At 47.7% G+C, this 19,293-nt stretch overlaps 1 protein-coding gene across 1 annotated transcript in view; it reads right to left on the bottom strand.

Moving 5' to 3' along the window:
- Window positions 1–18,163, bottom strand: part of tmem14ca (transmembrane protein 14Ca) — a 1,114,298-nt gene extending 1,096,135 nt beyond the window's left edge. The window contains exon 1 of the mRNA XM_051929018.1: window positions 18,156–18,163. The gene's annotated coding sequence lies outside the window, so the exon portion shown is untranslated. The remainder of the gene's footprint in view (window positions 1–18,155) is intronic.
- Window positions 18,164–19,293: the final 1,130 nt, after the last annotated feature.

Consider the following 19,293-nt stretch of genomic DNA (forward strand, 5'->3'; position numbering starts at 1 on the left):
TGACATCTCTTGCCTCGGGGCCACGGCAGACTAATACCGATATCTGACTCGGAGCTCGCAGTGGAGAGAGAAAAAGGGAAGAGGAAAAAAAAAGTGAGAGGCCTTTTATTGACTAAATGATAAAGAGGTTTGTAATGATAAATAACAGTCATTTTATTGTGGAATTCCCAGAAAAGACACATTCTATATCACGTCAAAAAGAAACGGAAAAACAAGAAGAAAAGAATCGAGGAGGCCGAGGCGCTCCCAGCAGAGCTGAATCTGCTCAAGGGGGACGTCTGAAGTCGGGGTCACAAATCAAATGAGGACCTCCGTGGGAACAACGGCACGGGAGCGAGACACGATTAGTGACCTCCTCCGGCCAGCCAGGATGACTACCAAACACCTCGGTCACCCTCAAGCCGAGGACCACTCAGTCGAGAGTGTCATCAGAAGAGCTTAGAGCAATCATGAAGAGGCCATGAGAAGGTCACACTGGGCCACCCACCGTAGGCACGACTGACCAATCAGCATGAAGCCACAGCCCAGCATGACGACACAGAAGGAAATCACGGGAAGGCTGGACGGGAAGACACAGGACCTCAAATCAGAACTGGTGGTCACAGTCCTGGAGGACTGAAGGGACAGGGAGGAGGAGGAGGAGGAGGAGGTGACAGAAAAAGAGGACAAGGAGGATGACACAGGCCTACTACTCAACATTTCAAGGACACCAGAGAGGAGGATGAAGAGGGGGTCTCAAAAATGGATGAGCTTACTGACATTATGATAGGCAGTGTATATAGTGCCTTTCATGTGTATTAACTAAATATAGCACCTTTCATATCTATCTATCTATCTATCTATCTATCTATCTATCTATCTATCTATCTATCTATCTATCTATCTATCTATCTATCTATCTATCCATTATATAGTGTTTCATTAAACTATCAATCTATTATATAGTGCCTTTCATATCAAAGGCAAGCTTGAAAAGTTCCATAAAATAAGTTCAACAAGCAATTCCAAATGACAGCCACTTCCAGTCCCCAACACTCCTTAATACTGGTGTACTGCAAGGGGTGGAGCCAGAGGCGGGGCCACACTGATATCACCGCCCTCCTGTTGGGTCACTCAGAGAGTGTAAGCATCAAGGCTTAAAGAAAGTCAAAGACAAAGCCAGTGTCCCTCATGTCCCTGTCTTGTCATCACAGCAGACCACATAATAAACGCAGCTCACTTATGCTGCACCAACTAGCCAAAGTCTGCTGAATGAAGGAAGAGCTGCAACATCGGCCCAGCAGGGGTCACTCTTGGCCACTTATGAGGCTGGTGACAAAGTAAAAACAGAATGACATCTATCTATCTATCTATCTATCTATCTATCTATCTATCTATCTATCTATCTATCTATCTATCTATCTATCTATCTATGTATTATATAGTGCCTTTCATCTATCTATCTATCTATCTATCTATCTATCTATCTATCTATCTATCTATCTATCTATCTATCTATCTATCTATCTATCTATCTATCGTATATAGCACCTTTCCTATCTATCTATCTATCTATCTATCTATCTATCTATCTATCTATCTATCTATCTATCTATCTATCTATCTATCTATTATATAGCACCTTTCATCTATCTATCTATCTATCTATCTATCTATCTATCTATCTATCTATCTATCTATCTATCTATCTATCTATCTATCTATCTATCTATCTATCTATCTGTTATATAGTGCCTTTCATCTATCTATCTATCTATCTATCTATCTATCTATCTATCTATCTATCTATCTATCTATCTATCTATCTATCTATCTATCTATCTATCTATCTATCTATCTATCTATCTATCTATCTATCTTTCCTGTTTATTCAGCCCTCCATTATCCCCGCTGTGCTGCTGTCCGCTGCTCTCCTCCTGTCTGATCGCCGACTTCTTGCTGACGTCTTTTTGTTTCTTTTTCCTTCTTTTTTTTCCTTTGGGTTTTAATGCCACTCAGGGGTTCTGCTCCTCATTTTTGGGGTCTTACTTTTTTGTTCCCTTTACGCTCATTTAAGCCCACTTTGGCACTCGAGGTGGCGCTCGCTGCACACGTGAAGTGAACTGCGGATGGCGTCTGCCTGGCAGAGCTGAATACAGCGAGAGCGGGTGAGTGTGGGTGGGCAGCGCCGCTCATCGGCCTCAGCGTTTGTCTCTTTTGATGCTCGTCTACCTGAAATTTCCGTCCTCAGAGGCCTGCATTAAGTCTTTTCTTTTCTTTTCTTTTCTTTTCTTTCTTTTCTTTTCTTTTCTTCTTTTTTCCAGTCCACCTCCACAATCAGATCTCTCAGTCCAGTGTGACAGTCAGACAGACATGTGACACGCCAGCGTCCTCCTCCAGCTCATCGGCCACACGCAGGTCTCACTGTCCACAGTCCGTTCCTGGGGGTCTTGGGGGGTTTCCTCTAAGCTGAGCGTCTCATTCAGAGCTCTGGCATCACTGGTGGGCTTCATGTCCTGATGTTTCGTGCCTTTTGTGTGTCATCTATTCTCTGACCACGCAGATGTTTGCTAAGGCTGTGCTTTAACTTGTCACCATTTTCAAGAAGAAGATCGGACCACCAGCCCATGCTGCCCACCTTCACATGCTGAGTATCATGTTGTCCGCACTTAATGTCCATCTGTTGCCACATGGCGTGCCGACACGGGTGGCTTGGACCTGAGCCTGGGGGGGTCAGTGCCCAGTGACACAACAGGAGGGACAGCAGGCCTAAAATGGGCAGAAATACTTAGACATGTCCCAAAGAAACACAAATGTCCTTCAAGGGAGAGGACAACCAAAAACCTCTGGCTTGAAGGACAAAAACAAAGCAAAGCTCATTAAGGAACTAAACAAAAAAGAGGAAGAACAGGGGCAAAGAAAAATAATGGCTGCCCCAGTGGTCTTTCATACACATCTGAAATGTCCAGATTGTTTAAATTTTATCTGAAGAAATCGCTTGTCACATAATCAAGTTGAGCTCATAAAACAAATGGCTTAGTCAAGCTAAGAAAACAAAAATGAATTAAAAGAAGAAACATCCAAAAGTAAAAACAATGAAAAACAGAATAGAAAGAGTCCAAAGCTAACAGAAAGGAGCCCCCCCTCCACTCGATGGGTTAATTCAACGTAGGATACGCTAAGAAATTAAAAAGCTGAATAACGCGAGTGCCAGGCCAGCGCCGCCTCAGACGTCCAACAGCAAAAGAAACAAAACTCACAGAACGGGACGGCCAAGTGGTGCTCTGCTGGCCCCGCCTCCTCCTCCTGAATGTCAGTGTCAGGGGCGGTGCCTCGGCAGTGATGTCACGGCAGCCCCGCCCATAGAACACAAGGCACTTCACTTCACGTCACATTTAAAGAAAAACAGAATGGAAAAGACACCGGAGCCTGGCTAAGACTCCAGAGGCGGGCATGAGAAAGGCACTATATAAATAAAATCTATTAATATTCTTCTTATTAGTATTGCTCTAGTCCTCCTATCTGGGACTCTTCATCATTAACAAGTGACCACCCAGCTAGGTGGCGCTGTTTCAGTAACCCAAGATGAGTTTCCTTCACCCGCACTTGCTGTCGCCATTGAAGCTCTGTGCCCCCATTTAGAGGCTGGCATGCCCTCCATTGCTCCTCAGCATGTATGGGAGTAAACACAGGGGGGCCCGTCGTCCCCCTGCCAGTCCTCTCCTGCTTATTCCACGCTACCTCCTGCCCCCTGCTGGCCATTCTATAGTACAGGTCAGATCTCAGGACAGAATCATCCCATCAGTTGATCTCAGGTGGCAGCACAGCAGGGGCACCAAGAGGAACAGAGGAGGGTCAGTCGGGGGTTCAAATGACTGAGGTGTTTGTGTTTTGATACAAATGACTAAGAAACATCAGGGTGTGGGGTCTTCAGTCTGACTTTCAGAGTTGGGGGGGGCGGACAAGCAGGCAGGGGAGTACACCGTTTGGGGGCATTGAGTGGTCGGATACTCACTCGACTCAGGATCCCCACTTAGGACACCCACTCAGGCATATCAGGAAGGCTTTCTGGGCACCGACACAAAGGGAACGCTACCATCAGCATTCCTTATTAAACGGGCGATGGTGGCGCAAGTCCAACAGGGTCTTCATCGGCCATTCTGTCCTCACAGATACACAGCTGTGACAACGTTAATTAAAACATTGAGTCGCAAAAACTGAACTTAACTCTGCCTTACTGTGCGGCACCACCAGCTATTAATCTGAACACCCGCACGCCCGCATGCCCGTATGCCCGCTACATCTGCTTCTGCTCTATGCAAATTTCACAGGCTCTGCCTCTCTTACAGGCATCATGGCTGAAAGTGAGACCACCTGCTGTGCTTCTGTTAATCGTTAGTAGGCTACCATAAGGAGAGCACGATGGGCACTTCAGCAGGTAAGTCATGATGAGCCTGTGGCCTCGGCTATCGAAATCAGCCTAAAACTTACCTGGAAGCCAGCGTTAGGACTCCAGGACTCGGGTTACTGGCACAGACGGTTTGTTTCTTGCAGCAGCGTTTTAAATGAGTCGACATTTTGAAACCCCTTTTTACTTTTATACCTTTTGAATAGAAGACAGCAGCCCAGAAGATGTGTGACATCACTCCCACCCCGTCACCAAAAACCCCACCATCACCTGGCCACGTCACTACTTAGAGAAGCTGCAGACCAAAATCCTACACTGGACTAGCGCCTGTCGAGGATGGAGCCTCCAAAAATGAAGCATTAAGTCCAACCAGGAAACAGAAGTCCACTCCTATAAAGAGAAGCCACAAGGCGATAACTTCAAACATCTCTAAAGGCAGCAGGGGGCGACGTGCCCGCCAAGTGGAAGACGAGGGAACAGCTGAGGGCTGAGTGCGGGTAGAATAGTGGCACATCAGAATGGAAGAAGCAGACGTTCACAGAATTACAGAACACGATGTCTGCAGGAGCATCCCTGGTGACAAAGTGACAGGTCACCATGACAACACCTGCAAGTGGTCCTCACCAAGTCAGTTAAGGCCTCAGGTAGTGCCACCCCTGCCCCTCAATACATAGATAGATAGATAGATAGATAGATAGATAGATAGATAGATAGATAGATAGATAGATAGATAGATAGATAGATAGATAGATAGATAGATAGGTGTGGAAGGCACTATATACTGTCCATATATTAGGCTCTATTTAATGAGAGCTAGAAATGAAAGGCACTATATAACCGATATGTTTGGTGCTGTATAATTAGAAGAGAGATGATATTATATAACAGACAGACAGACATATGTGATAAGAACTAGATGTGCATAGACATGAAAGGCACTATACAATAATAATAATAATTAAAAATGAAACACATGATATAACAGATAACTAAACAGACAGATGTGAAAGTCGCCTTTTTTAATCACCAGTTCTATAGATACGAGTGCTCATACCTGAAAGGCGCTATACTGTATAATGGATTTGTATATGACAGACAGATAGGAATGAAAGGCACTATATAGCACCCTGGCAGACAGTCAACGCGGCTCAGTGCTGTTCCTCACTCTTTCTGGTGGCCTGTTGTCTTCTGCCCTGTCACCTCTGTCACCTGTGACCCCCCCTGGCTCCTCACGCAGTGTTGGTGGTCTTTTCCATTTTTTCACCTGACCCTCATATTCCCATACCTATACCCCCGCCAGTCATTCTGCCATTGATTTCGTTTGCTCCTCCAGTGCTCCGTCGTTCCGGTTCTGAAGGTGGGCCCGGTGAGTGGGTGGGGCCAGTGCCATGTGCTGCGTGGCGGGCGCCCCTGGCGCGGCGTTGTTCCCCATGCGTCTCGTAGGCCACGGGGGTTTAGCGGGTGTTAATATTCGGATGACAAGAGATTAAAGGCAGAAATATGGCGTTTTATTAAAGCAAACATTTCTGTGTGCCCGCCGTGATCAAATGACGCCGTTTTTCTCCTACAAGAAAGTTTCTGTTGAGTGATACCTCCGCAGTTCCTCCAGGGCACCCCATTATTCACTTTCCCCAGCAGAGAGCAGCTGCAAATGGCCTCCAATTTTCAAGGAGTACCGCCTGGTCATTCTTAACTGTCAAAATGAAGAAGAGCATAAAAGTTGAGTCAATAAAGTAATATGAAATGCTTAATATAAAAATTCAAGAGTGACTGATTAACCGTTCGAGGCCTGCCGTGGCATTTCTGAGCAGGCGGGGTGACGGCTCGGGGCGCTTCAGGCTTGTTTCTTGCTTGTTGTTTTTCTTTTGCCTTCTCGCTTTCTCTCTTTGAAGACTCCTGGAAGTTCATAGTGGAGGCCGCGAAATGGCGGGCACCGCCTCACACGACATCCGGGGTCGCCACGCCATCGACCCCGAAGAAGAGGAGCGGACGGCTGCCAGGTGAGCCTGACGTGGGCGGCCGAGCCTAAGGGGGGATGTGCGGTGGTCCATGGCAGGCAGCTTCTATGGTAGAATCCCCTAGGGTCGCCTGCCCAGAGCTCCCCCTGCTGGCCGGCAGCCCCACAGGGGTCTCAATCTCGCAGTTACAAGGGTGCTGAGTTGCTAATCCTTCCACTCTCTTCTCATGCCTGAAGAATTCAAAGGAACGACTTGAGAGCGCCCTCTTCTGGTTAGGATTAGCTTCGCTTATCCAGGACCCTGAGCACATTTACCTTCACTGCTGCTGTGGTGCACAAGCGAGGCTGAAGAAAAATAAAATGAGCTCCTCATGCACGCCATGATTACATTCAGAGGCCTCAGATGGTTATCCAACATCCAGTGGATGCAGGGGTTTCAGCCGCACACCATTTCTATTATGAAAGGCGCTATATAGTAGATACATGCACACTCATTCAATGGCACCTGGATTTCAAATAATAAGGCCAAAGCATCCAGAATGAGAAGGTGAGAGCCCCTGTGTGCCCACTGCCAGTGCCGGTCATGAAGCTCCTGATGTCCTCCTCTCCTTCGTCCACAAGTCCCCTGACCCTATGCTTGTTTTATATCGCTGGTCTCTTGAGGGTGCTGTACAGGTGAATGTTCGGCTAATTGCAGGCTCACTTGCATTTGGGTTTCAGCAAATGCCATTTGGGTCCATCTGGACATGTTGTGCCTTCTACTTTGTTCGTTGTCTGCCTCTTCTCCTTTCTCATGGAACATTCCTATTTTATATAGCGCCTTTTATATCTTTCTCTGTGAGGACCCTGGCCCACCTCTACACTGCTGACTCCACGCTCTCCAGGCCAGTGGATGGTGCCTTCTTTTAAGTCTGTTCCTAGGTCATCTTCTAAGGTCACTTTTGGTGTCCCCTGAAGCACATCTGGGCCACATGTACCCAATTTAAACACCCTGGCCACAGGTTTGCCTGGCCCAACAACATGGCAGGGATCTCCTCCTGCCACCAACAGTTACAAGGGTGAGGATATCTTCCATTTAATTGTGCCTTCCTCACTGCTCTTCTCTGTTATTCCCATTCCCAGTATGATCCTTTAAGGAGGACATCTTGACTCTTTCACTTTCTGGCACTAAGAAGGAACATTAGGGCAATTTGGACAAGGACAGGCCATGTGGCCCCAGATACCTGCCAGTCCTACTCACCCAATTTCTCTAAAATAACATGAAGTGGGGTCTTGAAGACCACTGATGTCCTGCTGTCCATTACATTACACTCTCTGGTTCTCTATGTAAAGAAAACATTTGTGTGGAATCTGCTTTTAAAACGTTTACACCAGTGTCTGCGTGTTTTTGTCAAGAGGTTTATTTTAAATTAATAGGAGTGGATCTAGCGCTCTTCATCATTTGGACACTTCAGTCAGGTCACCTCCTCATCTTCATTTACTGCTCAGGTTCAGCTTCTTCAGGCATTCCTCTCCGGTTGTTCTCCATGGTGCTGAATCAGCCCAGTTTCTCTCCCTTGGACTTCCTCTGGTGCTGCTCTATCTTTTATTATTATTATTATTATTATTATTATTATTATTATTATTATTATTATTATTATTATTATTGTAATATGGAGACCAAAACAGACACAGCATTCCAGTCGAGTCCTCACTAGCATTTATATACTGTAGCTTCAGTATAACCTCTACACGTCAAGGCACTATAAAACCTAACATCCCATAATCCTTAGCTTCTGTCACTTCATCTCCATTGAGTTCAATTTCTTGAGTCTCTTCTCCTCAGTTGCTCTCCATGGTGCTGAATCAGCTCAGTTTGTCTCCCAAGGACTTCCTCAGGTGCTGCTGTGTCTTTATTGTAATTTGAAGGCCACAACTACACACAACACTCCAGGTGAAGCCCCGCCTAGTGTATTACACAGGTGTTGTACTGTACATGTCAAGGCGCTATATAACCTAAGACCCTCTTCAGTCCTCTCTCCTATTACTTAAACAGTTAGGGCTCAGCTCATCCAGTCTTTCCTCCTCAGTTGCTCCCCATGGTTGGCTCCTCTGTGGACTTCCTCAAGTGCTGCTTTGTCTCTTTTGTAACACAGAGACCAGAACTGTACACCGTACTTCAGGTGACTTCATCTCTGGTACATTCCATAACCTTAGGCATAACCTCCCTTGGCTTGTACTCCACACATCAAGGTTGCTATTTAACCTAAAATTCCATTATGCCCTTCTTAGTCATCTCTGTCCCCCTCAGTCATGTCACCTCTTAATCGTCATCATCTCCTCAGTTGCTCTCCATGGTGCTCAGTCAGCTGGGATTCCACCCTTTCTAGACTTCCTCTGGTGCTTCTTTATCCTTCTTGTAATATGAATACCAAAACCTGCACTCAACACTGCAGGTGAAGCCCCCCTAGTGTATTATACAGGTTAAGAATGGCCTCCTTGACTAGTACTGTACACGTCAAGGCGCTATATAACCTAAGACCCTCTTCACTCCTCTCTCCTATTACTTAAACAGTGAAGGCTCAGCTCTTTTAGTCTTTCCTCCGCTGTTGCTCTCCATGGTCGGCTCTTCTGTGGACTTCCTCAAGTGCTGCTCTTTCTAGTCACTTCTGTCCCCCTCAGTCATGTCACCCACTAATCACCATCATCTCCTCAGCTGCTCTCCATGGTGCTCAGTCAGCTGGGATGCCACCCTTTCTGGACTTCCTCTGGTGCTTCTTTATCCTTCTTGTAATATGAAAACCAAGACCTGTGTACAGAACTCCAGGTGAGGCCTCTCTTGTGTGTTACGTGGACCTCCTTGACTTCCTGATTGTTTCTGTCCACTGCCTGTGTTGTACTCTGTAGCTCAAGTGTGGCTTGGGCGCTATATAATGTCATCAGTCCTCTTAGCCACTCGTGTCCAGCTCAGTCATGTCACCTCTTCATCTCCTCAGTTGCTCTCCATGGTGCTGCTGTCCCTTCTGGACTTTCTCCAGCACTGCTTTGTCTTTTCCTCATTAAACTGCATGCAGTCCTGTAGATGAGACCCCACTGGTGTGTTATTTAGCTGACCCCCCATTGCTTCTGTCCACTGTCTGGGTGTAGATAGTGACCAGTCCACTATGGCTCCCAGATTTCAGACCCCCCACATCGTGTGTTCAGGACTATGTTACAGTTAGTATAACAAAGCAGGATTCTTAACCTTTTTAATCTGAAGACCCAAATAAGAAAACCAGCACCATACTGGGACCCAGTTGGAGGGCTGGCAGCAGAGCAGAGCCACACTGAGATAAACAAACACAATAAACACAGTAAACTTTGTGTCCTTCAAGTTATTTCTCATGTGAAGATTAGAAAAAGCAAGAAGGAGAAAGCAGACGCCCTGCCTGTCAATCAATTGCTCAAAGCAGATTGTGAGGGTCCGAAATACAGCCTGCACCCCCCCAACTGTAAGTGTTAGTGACACCAAGAGACAGCAGTGCAGGTGACGACGTGATGATTTTAAAAGGCCACTGGAGGGCATCATGAGTGGTGACGTGTTGTTTGCCTGTCAGTGACACATTAGTGACATTATTGATAGGCTGGCTCTCATAGTGCATGCTACTGCCATAAATAGTGTGGCCATTAGAGGGCGCTGTAGGACTCACCACAGCAGGCCACACTTGGACAGACTCGGCCGTGTAAAGAATATAAGAATTGGGAGTCACTACTGACCCTCCTCTTGGGGTCCTGCTGTGCCCACTTGGTGCCACTGCTCTCCTGACCCCTAAGACACTTGGAGCCTTGGAATTGATGGATGAAAATATTCTGTCATCATTCTAGTCAGCCAGCCAGCACAGACACTTCTGTACAATGTCTGGGGGGTGGGTGGGGTCTCCAAGACTCTGACCGGACCACCCATTGGTGTCTTCTCTCCGTTGATGCTGACACAGTAATTATTTTTTGTTCTATCGTTAAGATGGACTGGCATCCTGTCCGGGTGTGGTTCCTGCCTTGTGCCCGATGCTTGCTGGGATTGGCTGCAGAATACTGCGGATTAAGGGGGCTTTGAGAATGGTATGGGATGTGTGTGTAGTGGGCCATCTGTAAAGTGTGTGATTTGTGTTAAACTCGTGAATGTGTTTGCCCCCCCCCCCCCCCCCCCGCCCCTATTGTGTTTCTGTTCATTCCTTTTGTCGTCCGTTGGGCTCAGTTCTGTAATTTCGATTGTCTTGTTCTTTGATGACTTCACTTACTGTATGTATTGTCTTTGTGTCTCGTGGGGCGGGGCTTTATCTGGGACCTCCCCCTAGACCCCTGTAAGCCCCTCTCTTAAATTAGGGGTTGACATCTCAGTCCTTTCTTTAATTCTTTTTTATTTATGGACTTTAAAGGTCTGCGATGGGTTGGCACCCTGCCCATGATTGGTTCCTGCCTTGTGCCCTGTGTTGGCTGGGATTGGCTCCAGCAGACCCCCGTGACCCTGTGTTCGGATTCAGCGGGTAAGAAAATGGATGGATGGATGGACTTTAAAGGATTGCCACTGCTTATTATGCATTGCCCTTTTTTAATTCACGTTTTGTTTTGGGATTTTTTGCTGATAAACTTCATTCATAAAAGATGTGATTACGGCCGGAGGTTTGGTGATTCTTTGAAGTGGAAGCCTTTGATCCTTTTTGTTGGGCCTGTGCAGGCCAAAAGCCTGCTTCTCGAGTTCAAGGCCTGGCCACTTTGAGAAGCTACGGACCTTCCACGTCTCCAGGCCCTTTCAGTCTGAAGCACCTGACGACACTCCTCATCTCAAAATGGTGCTGGTGACGTCAGCGGCCAAAACTGTAAAAATGTGTGTAAAATATACAGACGTGACCACCACAGGAATCGTCCCAGTCCCTTCAGATGGCGGAACGTTCCGGGAGTCTGCTGTTGTCTCTCAGGTGACGTCCCGGATGGCCGACTCCCAGGTTCAGGATCGGCGTAGTCAGCGGGATCCGAGCTTCAAAGACCTCCCGTGAGGAGACGCTTGCCTTTGCCAGGGGGTCCGGCCTCGGCGCCCTAAACTGATGTTTTCCTGTCACTCGGGGGAAGTGTCGTCAGCTGGCATGCAGGCTCCACTAAGGCTCCAGGATGGTGCTTGCTGCGCTAGTTGTCATCTCCCTTCACTTTCTCAGTGGACCCCAAGCCCCCGTGGACCTCTCATTACGCCTTCTCCATCAACTTTGTTTTCTCTTCTTCTTCAATTCTTCCTTTTCTCGTGCCATCGTCACTCAAGCTGAAGCATCAAAGCACTAAGCAGCTGCATTTTTTTTCTTCTAATTTCCCCGGAAATTGACAGTTTTATGAACTGTCTTTTTACTTATGCCCTATAAACATGTCAGCCGTTTGGAAAGTCATTCTAATTAAATCCTGGGGGGAATGCAGTGTAAGATTATCGCTTCTTGGCAGCTTATTAAAAAACAGTTGTTCATATATAAACAAGTATACTTGTGGTGAAGCCGAACACTTGACAGGACATCCGAAGAATTAACCCCACTGGCAAGGAAAGGAAAAAAAATATCAAAACCCCGAAAGGAGCGAGAAGCTCGCCGAGCGCCGGCACTTTTGTTTGGATTCGCCGCCTTCCCTGCAGCAGACATTCCTTCATAACGCGGCTAATTCAAAGTGGCAGGCGCGATTGTCACCTTTCTCCCCTGATTATTGCTCATATCTAATCGGGGGGCTCAAAACGCTCGCAGGGCTTGGCGGGGAACTCCCAGTCGGCCGGCCGGCCAGTCGTATGGCCTTGTAATAAGCGCAACACGAGCGGCGACACGGCCAGGGAATTGGCTTCCCTTCTCGTCTGTGTCCTGGGGGCCTGAGATGTGAGCAGCTAATAAAGCGCTTCCTGTCAGCGGGGGGGTCTGGACGGACCTCGAGATGAGGGATTTATTGAACGAGTGCAACTCCTGGGAGGGTCAGTCCAGGTCTGAAGGGCTGATATGTTGGCACAGGACTGGGCCCAGAGGGGCACCTGGTAGAATAAAACAGAACCATCACCACCACCACCACCAGGGGGCAGCAGAGCACACTGGAGAGAGAGAGAGAGAGAGAGAGAGAGAGAGAGAGAGACCCCCCAGTGAGCAGAAATCAGAAGAAAATGTCCAAAAGGTGGATGGGGGGGGCCTCAGGGGGGCAACACAAAAGTGCCCACAGGTGTGAAAGGTACAGGGGGCATCAGAGAGTTCTAGAAGTAACTCCTAACCTGCAATGAAAAGAGTGAACTGGAAATCAGAAGAAGATGTCCACCATCAGTGGGGTCCTCACCAGGAATTCATCGGGCCCACCTGGGCACCACAGGTATTGAAGAAACAGCACCACCACCAGGGAGACATTTTAGGCCTCTGACAGATCCGAGCACTTCAGACACTGTGAGGCGTTGTATTCACGTGAGAAGCACAACGACTTTTATTTTTATTTTTATTTTTATTTGTCACACCAACAAAGTTACAATGACTTCTGGAAACTGAAGTTCAAATCTGCAGTCCACTAATCAGAAACTACAGACGCAACAAAAGTCCAAGAAAGACGAATCCCCAGCACAGGCGTCAGTGGCCCACCTGACTAGAGAGGCTGGGGTGGGGTGGGGTGGGGCGGGTCCTCGGTGGTGATGTCACAGCGACTCCGCCTCTCAAGGCTCCACCCACAAAACACAAGGAACGTGGCCTTGAGACAAATAAGTACAACGTGAATAAAGAGAACAAAATGAACAAAAAGACGCAAGAAACAAGAAAACGTTTCAGCCAGCGAACCGACTCTGCTTGATACGAAACACCTGAAGACCACCGCCCCCCACCCCACTCACTTAGATCCTACGATGGTGTAAGCCACAGGCAGGCACATGTGAGGAAGATGAAGTGCCCAAAACAGTGGTCCCCCTCCACGAGCCCCTCAGGCTCCATCCACACAAACAGAGTCCGCCAGTGTTCTCCAGGGTAAGCTGAGAGCTCTCGCTGGGTGTGAGACTGCGGGTGACTTCGTCATCTTCTCCTCCTCCTCCTCACCATCCCCTCTGCCTCTGGCACGCTGGAGGTTCTCAGCTATCTGATCACCTGCTGCTGTAAAATCCCTGGGCGGCTCGGCTTGTTTCCCAGGGGAGTCGAGTATCTGACAGGAAACACACACACTCACACAATCATATACTCACACACACACGCACACACATTCACACACACACACAGACACACACAATCACATACTCAAACACACACACACACACACGCACACACACAATCACACACACACACACACTTACACACTCACTCACTCACACACACACGCACACACACTCACGCACACACACACACACACACACTCACTCACACACTCACTCACACACTTACACACACACACACAATCACACACTCACAGTCACACACACTAACACAAACACAAACACCTGGGCAGCTCGTCACTGGGAAGTCCCCACGTTCACCTCAAGCACCCAGAGAGCTACACAAGCAGTCCCCCCAAGAGTGTTGAGCTCAGAGCTTCACCTCATGCCCACGTGAAGCACCAGCGCTAATGAAGCGAACACAAGCAGAGGGAGGCGTTCACGTTTCATTTTAATGAAGATGAAATTGACAGGCAAATAAAAAAGGGGGGGCTGTTATGGCAGCAGGCCAAAGACATAAGTGAATACTCAGAAGAGCTAAAGGCCTAAACACTCACAGAGAGCCCAGACCTGCACACTCTATCAATGGGCCTACACAGGCGAAAAGGCCTAAACACTTAATGGCATCCAAATGCGTAGGCACTCAATAAAGGAGTGAGGCCTAAAAGTGCTCAGGCCTACACATTCAATAAAGACCTAAGCACTTTAACAGGGTTAAGGCCTAAACATTCATTAAAGGCCTAAAGTCAAAGCTCTCAATAAAAGCTTAAAGCCTCTGCACTCACAAAGGCTGAAGGCCTAAACACTTAAGATAAACATCTGAGGCCTAAACATTCACACAAACATATAAGGCCTGCCATTTTTAAAATGTTCCAAGGCCCAAACTTTCCAAAAAGGCCCAAGGTCTAAGCACTCAATGAAGACCTCATGCCCAGACCTAAACACATAAACAGGCCTAAACAATCAAAAAAGGCCTAAGCAGTGTCACACACGAGCGATTAGGAGGCAGTCAACGAGCCCGGAGGTGAGTGAAAGGTCGCTAGACAAAGGGTTAATCTGCGGTGCTAACGCCTCTCTCTCTCTCTCTTTCTTCATCCAAAAAGAAGAAAACTACAAACGCGTACCTTACTTCCGGGTTCCAAGATGTCCACTGAAGGGTCACCTCCGACATTCTCTGACAGCATTGATGACCCATTCTGGTCCCCTTTTGATGACAATGTTGTATCCGTCTGCCTGTTTCGATGTCATCTCCTGCCCACTCATATCCGTCCACCATTTTTGCTGTGTATGAAAGCCGCCAACAGTAAAACTTCTGTGTGATGTGCTGTAAAGTATTTTGATCACCGATTTTGACCACTGGTGTTGATTTTGTCCATTGGACATTATACGGGGACGGTCCCCGACTCTTTTCTATTGTGGAAATTCTCTTTTTCTTATCACAGCAGTCAAGAACATTCCTAAGGCCTAAACAGTTCAAAAAGGCCTAAGGCCTGGGCGCCCAATAAGGACTTGAGGCCTACGCAGTCACAAAGGCCTAAACACTAAAACTCCTAAGGCCTAAACATTCATAAAGGCCTAAGCACCTACTAAAGCGTTCTGAGGTCCAAACACTCCAATAAAGAGCCTCAGCAGGTCAGAGACCCTCAGCCCAAGATATTCAGAGCGGCCCCTGACTGAGCCACGGCCAAAAAGAACCTGAAAAAAGGGAGAGGGGGGCTGCTGAGACCCCCTGGCTCAAGTGGCGGGGCTTTGCTGCGTCCCCCATTTTTGATATTTATGTTCATCTCTTTTCTCTTTATTCAAATCAGGCTGACGTACCACCCGAGTTCTTCTCTAAGGACCCCCTAACGGTCTTCGAGGCTCGTCTTCTCTTTGCATTTCTGGGTCATTAAGCAAATGTGACATTTTGGACAATTTAGGGTTAAAGTTTATTGATTTCTTTTGGGATTTGGGGGCTTCTGGAGGGGTCTGCTTGGCTACACTCCTTGTTTTTGGGTGTGTTTTTTTTTCCATTCAATCAGTTTCTTTCCTCTTGATTCACACATTCAGTTTCAGGTCCCGTTCAGCCGACTCGTTTCTCTTCATCTCCACTTTGGCTCTTCGTCAAACGGAGACTTTTGAAGACGTGGGTGAAAACGCAGGCCCTACTCACACTCTGATTGGTCCGTGCCTATGATGTAGCAGTTCCCTGATTGGATCCTGCTGATCACAACATCTCAGTCCCTGTGCGGTCGCCAAACCCCAACATGGAGGACATCGAGGAGTCTTGGTGCTTGTTGAGTTGCTCACCTGAATGCCCCGTACAGCGAGAATGATGAGGACACGTGCAAACCTCATGTCTCTTATAGGTCACCATACTTTTCTGATTAACCCCGTGGCTGGCGGCATTACCCTCCCTTCAAGGGCGCCAGCCCAGTGTGCATTTTCGGTCATTTCAGTTTGGTCAGAGAGTTCTTCATAAGCGACGTGCAAAGGCCCGCGTGGACACAAATGAAAACGCAGCTGCAGTGTTGGGTCACAGTCTGGGGATGACATTGCCAGGCCCTGTGGGCACCTGTGGCACCTGATGTTGGCATGGCTTGGCTCAGTCATATTCTCCCCGATGCCACCCTGACTGGGACACATTGAACTTGTAAGGTAGAGCGATGACTACGATTAAATTCAATAACGTGCGGAGATTTCAGCGATTAAGGAATCATTGTTGTATTAAATTAAATTCAAGAAGATTCCAACAAAAGAACACAAAAAAAGTTCAAAACATGCAAATTTAAAAAATAAATTCCAAATAAAGCAACAAAGGCTCAACACACGAAAAGGAAATGCAACCTTACCAGCTGGGCGTGCGGGTCCCTCTGCCAGTTTTGATGTTTAATGCCCTTTGTTTCTTACCTTAGTTACCAAAGCAGCGCCCCCTGGTGTAAGTTCAAAGTATGGAGTGTGCGCCTCTTGAGTGACACAAACGGTGACCCTCAGGTTTCACCCCCCTGGGTGGCTGCCTGAAGGATTGACCAGCGTAGTTGGCAGGATCTCGACATTTAGTCACATCTTGTATTTTGCTTTAAGACTTCAGCTGATGCCCACAGGATGATTTGCTTGAAAACTGCTTGCCCACTGGGCACTTTCATTAAAGGCTGAGGGGATAAATTAGTGAATTGAGTGACAGGACATTACAAAGGAGAGAAAGCTGAGGTGGACAACTCGAGGGTCAAACAAGCGGACTCCTGTCTGTTTGTGGGGTATCACTAAACTCAAAGTTGTCATACACGGGCGCATGGGGACAGTTGACCGGGGGTTGGCACCCTCCCCTGATCCTCGCTCCTTTTACTCCTCTGCAACCCTGACTGTTAATGACATTGTCACTGATCCGCCCACTGTTGACATCACTCACGTTGACATCATTTCTGCTACCCAGAATTCCCCTTCCTGTCACGTCAGTTCTTGCTGTGGCTGTCCTGACTCCACCCCTTCCTTTGGTCCACCATATTTATTTAGCCGTGTCAATCTGTTCAGTTTCAGTTCAGTTGTGAGCTCGGCTCCCGTGAGGAGGTCTGTGCTGATTTTTCGGTACACGGGGTGGCCAACCCCAAACTGCTTTCAGTCTGCTGCCTGAGTTTTTATCACACAGCATATGCAGAAATTAAATATGGCGTCCCACAGGGCTCAGCCCTCAGTGCCTGGCTGGTTTTCGTTTGACATGCTGCCCCTTGGAGTTATCATTGGGACACATGATGATCACTTGTGACTACAGAACACTGGCAGGCACAAAAGGGGGCACTCTAACCTCCTTGGCATTAACACCGAGTGTGACTTGGGCTCGAAATTCTGGGACATTTAATGACCCGTTTACAGTGTAGAGCCTGAATGTCCCTTGGGACACAAATCTGCTGCCATCTAGTGGACAAAATAACATTGTGCTCCAAAAACATCCTGAATATTTCGATGCATTTTGCTACTCTAAGGTCACTTAGAGTAACGTAAGGTAACTAGAGTAGTAACTCATAAATATTCATAGGTGGGGCGGAGCAACGGTATGTAAATGAGGAACTGCAAAGTCAGCCAACTGAAAGTCCACCATTCGTTGACTCAAGCGCTAGTGAGGACAATGCGAAGAGGTCCTCAGACGGTGACAGTGACACAGACGGCCAAACCACCAATCCATTCAGTCCAGTGACACAGCCCCCTCAGCCCGCAATGTGGATGTCACTATCTCAAGGGGCACGTCGATCATGTGGACCAGGCGCTGATGTTCTGCCAAAAAAAAGAAAAGAAAAGTACGCAAGGAAACAGGCATCAACTGTCCCGACTGTGACGTCAGGCTGGGCATAGGTGACGGTCTCAAAGCATGTCACACGATGGACGTGTGCTGCATCAGGATGGCAGCAGACACTCGACAGGCCCCTCCTACTGACGCCATCTTCACGTTTCAGTATTCACACGCTCCTCTTACACATTTTAGTTCTTCCCGAGATGTTTGTCTCGATAAACGAAACGCTAAGGGGGTTAAAAAGGAGACCAGGAGACGAAAGTCCAAACCTACGGCAGAAGACTTGCTGATGTCAACGGCGTCAAAACACCTCCACGTGCCGCACGTGACCCAAAACCTGCTGCGTTCATTAGAGAGTCCTGAGCATCTGAGAGGTCATCTGCTAACTGGATGATGTCACGTGACGTGCCTTTGGGGACACAGCCCCTCATAACAGATAAACGTGTCGTAACAACGTAAATCAATAACGTAAGCTGGCATGGCGGCTTTTCCTGTTGTGGTCACGCTGCCCGTTTTTGAACTTTTTATAAATTCTCACTTGACCTTTGCAGATTATTTCGATTTTGTTTCAGGGGACTTTGATGTGCAGGAGTCTGACAGTGACGTTTAATTTGATGGGTGACACGTTTCCAGTCGTTGTGATTTGGAGCTCCAGACGTGCCAGATTAGTGTGAGACCACCAAGGAGCTCCAGCACAGGCCACCTAGAAGTGGCTCACGTCAGGCCAGCCTGTCCCCCGACTACCACTTGCTGGCTTCTGGCCTAACAGGCCTCAAAATGGGAAGCTGGCTTTGACATCCCAGAATATACGAGAGAGAGAGAAACCGAGACAACTCTGGCTGGAAGAAACGACTCTAAACTGTAACCTTCACGAAATGCCATCTAGAAAAAGAGAATTAAAAAGGCAAAGAGCCGCGACTGACTGGGGTTCAAATGTCTCTTTGATGTTTGCACTGCTGACTCTTTGTGTCTGTGCCACTTGTTCTGTGGGCGGGGCCACCTGTCTATCACCTCCAAGACACCGCCCTCATCCCTATCAAGGCTGAAGTAAACCCCCAGTCCTTTGCGGTTCATTGCATGTGCTGCCGTTTGTTGGGTTTTCGGTTATCGTTGTGCTTTTGCAGATCAATGGATTTTCTGACCTTTGCTCGTTTCCTGTTTCCTGAATTACATTTTTGGACTTTTCTCACTGCGGGATTGAACTTTTAAAGGCAACTCCTTTCGACATCTGTGCTCTTCAGAGCGTGCATTTTTAATAATAAACATTTTCTATTTATAAAGATTCTCCGTTTGCCCTCTCACTACTAGCCGGGGTTTGGTAGTTTTTCCCCCTCTAGTGGGCATCTTGAGTCATTATTGGATCTCATTGTGCTCAGGAACTCCAAGGCAGAGACACTGAAACATAAACTGTTAGCAAAGACAGAGCAGAAACCACCAGAAAGCGACACACACACACACACACACACACACACTGTGACGGATGGCCGGGGTCCATGCCTGGCCGGGACGCCCCTTCACCACATCTGCCAGGGGGACAA

The sequence above is a fragment of the Erpetoichthys calabaricus genome, chromosome 6 (genome assembly GCF_900747795.2).
Source record: "Erpetoichthys calabaricus chromosome 6, fErpCal1.3, whole genome shotgun sequence".
NCBI lineage: Eukaryota > Metazoa > Chordata > Cladistia > Polypteriformes > Polypteridae > Erpetoichthys > Erpetoichthys calabaricus.